Source organism: Ptychodera flava, chromosome 3 (genome assembly GCF_041260155.1).
Source record: "Ptychodera flava strain L36383 chromosome 3, AS_Pfla_20210202, whole genome shotgun sequence".
Classification (NCBI taxonomy): domain Eukaryota; kingdom Metazoa; phylum Hemichordata; class Enteropneusta; family Ptychoderidae; genus Ptychodera; species Ptychodera flava.
In genome coordinates, this window is record NC_091930.1 from 42,268,141 (window position 1) to 42,276,541 (window position 8,401).

Sequence of the window (8,401 nt, forward strand, 5' to 3'; positions counted from 1 at the left end):
ACCACCTTTGTTAAGTAATCAGGAACTAGCTTTCGTATAACCTTTGTAATATATGTGCAGGCACTCATTTATCGACTCCAAACATTTTTCAAGTGATTGTAAATTTGAAACTAAGATAATCGTTATCTGGCAAAATCAAACGTAGTTATTGCGCTTAGCAAATTACGAATGTTTGGGTTTTCCTTCTGTCGCTAAACAGGGAGATTCTTGTGTCAAACTGCAATCACCTAGAATGGACACTTATTACCCAAGGCATCAGGGATAGCATCCACACCAACTTGCAAACTGAATGCATATTGTCACAGAGTACGGCAAATATAACCCACCAAAAATGGGTCGAACATTTCTGTTTTATTAGATATTAAGGATTATCACATGAACTGGCCCGAATTCCCACCTGTGTGACATAGAACAGGACGGATAAAAAATGAGGTACACTCTGTGTGTCATCGAACGGAATCTCCGCGCTCGCCACGGTCGTAAACTTGTGTCATATTTTGAAAAGCCACGGAATCTCTGAGAATGAGAATTGGTGTTTCGATCGTGTCGTTGCATTTACTTCATAAATCTATTTGTAACTATTTTAAATAACTCTGAATACTATGGCTATCCGTCGCTAGCACGGTGAAAGCTATGTCCGCCGATGGCTGACTTGCCTTGGCATCGGCACAGCGCGAGACAATGATTGACACGTTCACGTGACCGAATACGATGACGTCAAGCAGAGAAAAATACCACGGGATTATATATAATTATCACACGCACAGGGCAAGTTTGTCGTCTCCGAACAAAAAATGCGGGATTTATTCTCTTGTCGTTCTACGTCACGTCAACCCGCGTCTCTGTCATCAATTTCGGTGGGTCGGATCTTTTTTTGCGTCGATCTTCGGTGTATTTGTCAAAGTAAACAACAAACTGTTGGCCGGTATTCTCCCACGTTCAAAATGTGTCTGACGTGAAAATATCGTAAACATTAATCACGATTATTGGAGTATGACAAAATACATCAACTTAGCAATTTTTTGAGTCCTCGTGTTTTAGTTTTGTCGCCAATATTCATGGCGGTTCGTATCCGTATAGACCCCACCGACGCCTGAACTTTCAACACACTGTGTACACTGTGTACTTTCATGCGGCAGACATACGGTTACATTGCAACAAGGGGTCAGGTGCGGTGTCCAGGCCTCCAAAAGTCATGTAATGAAATCGATATTTTCACAGACTACGACAATAATAATCCGAACAATGTAAACACAAGAGTGTACCGCCTGTATATTCCAAAGGAATTACGTGAATAATTTGCGGAAACAACGAACTCGAAGCTGGTCGCGTTACCGTGGGTTCCGTAAGCATTGCAACCAGGGTGGCGCGAGGTTTACAGTGTTCGCGCCGTCGAGATTCAGTCGATTTTTGTTCCCGAAAAATAGCATATCTTCGTCTGAGGTAAATTTCTAGGCCTATGCTATCTTTGAAATAGTGTATAACTTTGCGGAAGGTACGTGTAGACCGAGAGGTCGACTGGCATTTGCTCCATACACGAACGAACGTGAACGCCGTGTTCCTCGATCAAGCGACGGACGACTGGAAATGAATGACAACTTGCGAACGGTGTATTGATATTATTTCTAAAGTAGTTCAAAAGTTTATTGCGGAATCATCATGGAAAACTTCTCTTACTTGTCAAAAAATAACGAATTCGTGTGACGTAATGACCGTGTCACCACTCGTCTATTACTCGTGGTGACACGGTCATTACGTTACTCGTATTACCTTCGCTAAACGAAGAAAAATATTAGGGAATAATATCTAATTATTTTGCTGAAAAAAAATCGTTGCAAATTACATTGCTTTCCCGTTATAATATGGAAGCTTTGGTTTCGTAGGAAAGGCGACTTGTATTCGAACGTTGTGTTCAAGTTCTCGCGATTATATAAAGGAAAGTGACGTTGTCTACGCCGTATAAATTAGTTCATATATGCTTGAGAAAAATACCCAGTGGTTAAGTTCAATGACACTGCTGTCTTTGTAATCTGTGCATAACTTCTGCCATGAATCATGAGAATTGGGCGGAGACAGAGATATCATCTGAAATTTGGCGTGCATATGCTGCATCTGACTAGGAATGAACGCCTTAAAACTTTCCTGCAGTTGATATATATCATTATAAACGTAGTTAGTGGCAGTAAATTTGTTATAACTTCGCTTTTATTGTTTATGCCTTACTAATTTTCAAAGAAAGAAGTTACTGCAGTTGACCCTCAGTAATTTGATAAGTGCAGTTTGTCTTCTGGGACGAACACAAACAACGTATTATCGAATCACACTGTTATGAAAGAAATTTCAGCAATGTACATATGTAACGCTTTCAAACGACAAACATAATAAATCAATGGACATCGATGATGATATAGATAAGCATTCATCAGCTTTCTTTCTTTAATGCAGTATTTACCGAAGGAAATATGAATATCAGGAGAACTTTAGTCCAGTTGAAGCGATTTGTACAGCAACTCATCGGCTATGGTAAGTCAATATTTATATAATTTTGTATCCATGCATATAAAACGATTATTTTTTATATCGCAAAGTCGTAGAAGATAGTAGACGTCATCGCTTACCGCAATATCAATACAGAAGCGCACATTATAGCAAACAAACTGGAGTGATAAGCGACAGGCGTTTATCGGACATGGGCAAACATCGGGACAAGATGAAATACAAGTTCATCGCATTGTAAATGGCGAACGTATGATAATCAAATCTCTGAGCGCAAGTAAAATTACTTTTTATAGCTAAAAACAAATAACTCAGGCAATGACAAATAACAGAAGTATACTTACTTGTTAAACAACATGTTCTCCTAGATAAAGCTGGACAACTATGAGTGTCGTGGAACGAGTTCCGCAACACTGTGGGATTGTATCATAGCGATCACGATTTGTTGCCTGCACTTGGCCTGGTGCTCCTGACCGTAATATTGATGACATCCTTTCTTTCGGCTGAGGCATCATCAATATTTCCGTTATGAGCACAATCCTTTGGGCGGGAAACATATCTTGAACTTGTCCTTGCTATCATGGGCAATTATTTAACTTCAGAATGATTATGTCAAGAGTGAACTTCTTGACCGCATAGGGTCACTGCTAGCCCACAACGCTTGTGAGTGCGGCGTCAACAAACGTGATGGTCCAAGCTTCAATAGTTTTAACCATAATAAAGATTTGGCGGTGATAGAGTAATAAAGTCATTAAAATAGCTTTGAAATTCAGGCATCAATATATATACCATCGACAGCAGCCGAGGGCTGTGATGTTTTGTGTCAAGGGTCGCCGTCCTGGTGCATAGTGCTCTGGGTAGCCGGACTTAACGAGCTGACTCATTCGTAACCCTGAGTCCACTGCCGCGATCATTGTAGTCCAGAGCCCGCCGCCGTCGAAGTTGTAGGAAAATAAAAGTTAAGCTGTGCAAGCACAATTATTTACAGTAACATAACTCGTAATGATATACAAGAACCGAACAACCATACGCTGTATGATCAATTCACGACATAACTACCCCATTTAAACTCGATAACATCGTCGATGTTATAGATAGGGGAACATCGTGAATCTCAACCAATAAGACTGTTTCAAAGGAGTGACAAAACATACGATGACAAACTTTTTTAAAAACTAAAACTGGCGGCTACAATTCGGTAGACATTCTTTATTTTGCACATGATATATTTCCCGGTTGTGTGTGTGTGTGTGTGTGGGGGGGGGGGTGGTGGTGGGGGGGGTGTACTCCTGATATTTTCATACAGGGTGTGCCACCGAAGTTGAAAATATCTAACCATGTATATTCCAAAAATACGACACCATTATCAGATATTTGCTTGACAAATTTAAGGATTTTCACCTTTATTTCGTTGTATCTGAAGGTTTTCTTAAAGCTTGGGACATTTGTGTTTTGTTATCGACCCATACTTTGGATTTTTTCGTGAAAAAGTGACCGCTTCGGGCGGCGCATACCCGTACACCTTCCTATAGCAGTACCCTCGGGATGTTTTCCCCTAAAATGGTATTTTATAACGTTCTTTAATTTATTTACATAATGTATAGAGAAAAGACGAGTTGAATTTCATGTGATGCTACATTTATTTTCAATTATACTTTGAATTTTATAGGTGTTAATCAACAATGGTACGTTCGAATTTTGGGTCAGCAGGAATCTGGAAAGGAGCGAGGACTCTTCAATAATCCACATGGACTTCGATGGCACCATGATCAACTTCTCATCTGTGACACAGATAACAACCGTATCCAGGTTCTGGATAAACACTGCAAGTGGGTGGATGAAATACGATTTGATGATCGAGACACGTTTCCAAAAGCATTTCAGCCATGGGCCGTAGCCATATACAATGAAAACTACCACATAACTGATATCGGTAACAACCAAATTATTATTTGTGACAAGCGTTACAAAGTCATTCAGCTTATTGCTAACAGTAAAGACATTTTGGTTTATGGCATCGCGATATTGGCTGGTCATGCTTTGGTCACTGACCAGAAGGGGAACAGTGTACTCAAATACACCGGGGAGGGAGACTCATTACAAGGTGCAAAGGTGGGATCTCTGATGACGCACAACTGGGGTACCCCTATTCTGTTGTTGCAACAAATAACCGTGTCTTAGTGTCAGATGTCAAAAAGCATAACATAAAGGTCTTTGATTCTGATTTGAGTTTTGTGACCGCCTATTGTAGTGAAGGTACAGGCAAAGGTGAGGTTAGGTATCCACTAGGCATGGATGTAGATGCATGTGGAAATATTTACATCTGTGATAAGCTGAACAACCGAATTGTGAAACTGGGATCCCATGGGAAGTTTATCTGCCACTTATTCCATGGCGACTTAGAAAATCCTATGGACATTGCAGTCAACGGGGCTGGCGACATAATCGCCGTTTCGATGTTCGGTGACATTGCTCGACCTGTGAACCAAATCCGAGTATTCTTCAAGCATTAAAGCTCTATTATAATGCTGTATTGTTGTGATGCATTTTCTGATGTGTATGTTCTGTTATAAGATACAGTTTCTTGTTCTACTCTCTGAATATTTAGTTTTCAACAGCCTTTATGCGTGCAATGCAGTCTATGTTACCTATTTGAATTAAAGTGCGTTCCACGTATATCGCTTATTGTTCATGATCAAAAGGCTAAATTGTGCTGCATTGTATTAAAGCGTACAAACGGAGGAAGACAAAAATATGCTTGTTTTCTTTCAGACAAATAATGAATATTTGAGCAAACGTTAAGACTATTGTCCCTCTTAGCAACCTGAAGCATAATGCATAAGGGAGTGTCATAAGAATCATCCATTCAATATCAATTTGTTACATTTGAAATTCCAAAGTGTTGAATTATCGGTCAAGTCCTTTCCTGACTACCTTCCGGCAGTCAACTGCAATATTAGGCAATCTTTAACTACGATAAAGTAAAACGTATTTGTCTTTATACGAGTTAAAAATTTCACGTAAGATTGAACCTACAGTTCTACATAAATGGAAAACAAGACAGCTTGTTACCGTTTCTGCAGTCCGAAAAGCAAATGTTAATGTCACTTTCGTGTTTGATTGTATGTGAATTAAGTTGTAGTTCTTTCAATTGTATTATTGTGGAATAACTTTCATGTCTGCAAATTAATAAATTGTATGTGACTAAAATGCAAACCTGACGATTTACATCAAATTAAATCACCCAGAATGTATACGTTCGGTTCAATTTTAGTCAATGTCGTCAAGGCCGCTTTCTGTTCGGCCCAAGTACTGTGCAGTTCGTTTATTGTTAAAATAAGGAATGAAAGCACATTTAACATATCTTTAAGGTTTGCAAGTGTAACATTTATTTGTCTGTTGAAAGGATTAGTAAAATGAATCATTACAGATGAATAGTTGATATCCATTTGGGATATATATGAGCATTCATAAATAGAGAATTTCATTCTACCATAAATAAGTAATTCTCTAATACCAGTATTGTATGTTCATAATGTACCGATGCAAATTTGATAAGAAACATTTCAAATTAAAATCTTACTGAGAATGAGACAACCAACGTAATGTTTTTGTACATTTTTATCTGTAAACAAGAACTTCATTATTATTTCAGATACCTATACCGATTAGTGTGTCGACATCCTTTTCATCATTTTCTTGCCTTCAATGAAGCTGTATTTTTGCATCAGTGACGTCACCATGACCAGTCACGAGGTTTATTGTTTAGGGTAGGCTTAGCTATTGCGGACGTTGTACCACCACAGGGTATCGCAAGCTATCCAGGAGTTGTAATCAATTAATGTAACATATTAAACCTTTTTCATTATACAAGTCATACCTGTGTCGTGTGTTTGCCTATACCTTACCCTCGCTATCTCTCTATAGTTTTTCAAATAAAACAGTCAATACCTGTTCATTGCCCTTCCTAACCCCTTCATAAATTTGTTCCTTGATGATCTGTTCACCATATTTCTTTTCTGTACCTAACTACCACCTTCAAGGCCACAAATGGCAATATTCGTAAAACCTTACGGAGTGTTGAGTTTTGACACATTTGAAGTTTGTTTAGCAGTACCTGACTCACAAGTTCATAAATACTTGTGTCCACATTTTAAAAGGGTAACTTTACGATAAAAGGTGCTACTTAAACAGCAGCGAAACGCAGAGAGAAATTTCGAACGTGTTTAACCCAAAGACAATACTTTCACTGCACATTACAGTAAACTGTTTGGTGAGCCTTATACATAGTCAATTACCTCATTATTTTGGAATGCCTTTCTAGCATCAAATTCAAGGTCGGTGAACATGCCGCGAAAACTGTTTTCATTGTTTCTTCAGCATTTTATTGAGCTCATAAGTTCAATCTTCTGACATTACAAAATGTTAACATGCAACCCTGCCTTACGTCCGGTGTGATGATGGTACCGATGATACTGTCCCTACTTGAAATGTAACATTTTTTGCCCTGACTAACACGCTGTAATATATTTACATATCATTTTTCAAGTGAACAATAAAGAAAAAAGGACAAAACAGCAAGTCTTAATCGACGTGTGCGGGGATTATAAACAAAATCTTTTTTTTCTGTTACTGCTATTACTGATCGGATTGTCTTACGCACGCTTTACGAAATGTGGCACACTAATCTTTGATAGGTGCACAACACTGACTTCGCTATTATTAAAAATTATGTGTAAAATTTATGTTCAACATAAAAGAATTTTAATCTGTCGATCGAAAGAGCATGTAGATCGAGCAGACATGTAGCCTCATCGCTATTCATTCGAAACTACTCTCTCAACGCGATCGGTGTAAATGCATGGGTTTAATGTTGTATAATATTGTAAAATCTCCACTGTCAATTACAAATGTAGTAAAATCGAGTGAAAATTTCTGCCAACTTCCACGTTCACAAGTAATGTTAATCAAATTCTCAACGATCTTACATTAAATGAATGCAAAAATGTACTTGTCCAGAGCCTTGTCGAGGTAAAGTGAACATAGATTACGTTGAGTGATCAAGACCTTCGTAGTAATATAAACATCACCTCACTAAATATGACCGTTAATTGATAGGATCGATGGGGGGTGAGGTCTTTTGAACTGCACCTTTACGACCTTCTTGTTTACAAATAATTTATTGCATGTCCGATATCTAGATGCATCATGTCAAAATAGTAGCAACGCATACATTTTTCGATGCGGATATATACGTAAACGTTTAGCTGTAAAAATAAGCAGCACAAATATACGATACGATAATGTTTTTTATTATTTTCTAAAAAATCACACTCAAACTTTCGTACATCTACTTTAAAATCCTATTCCTAAATTAAGACCCTAGCCTCTCACGGTATATATCATTTCGAAATTTCTGACTCTGATTCTAAGTATAGACCTTGGCAGGTATTTCTCACTTCAAATTTCCCGACTTATCACTTCAAGCTTTCAAAATTCTCACTCCAAAATGTCAGACTTCTCACTTCTAAATTTTGTTTCTAAATTTAGATTTGGCAGGTATTTCCTACTTTATAATTTAGCCACCCCCTGATCCCTTTTATCTCATGACACTTTGACAAGCTCGTGGCTGAAGGACATAAAGGTTGGGAAAATGTGCCTGCCAGTCATGATTTAATAGTTAAGGTTTGCATCTTTACATTAAATGAATGCAAAAAATGTAGTTGTCCGTATAACGCCGGGAACACACAGACCTGTACGCAGGGCTTAGGTACACGATCTGGATGTGCTCAGCTGCACTTCTAAACTTACGTAAAGCCCACTTTTGGGAGTGGGTCGGAGGCACGGAGGCCGTAAGCGATCGGGTCTAGGCAACTGTAATTGCGATGTACTCACCTTTGGTTCG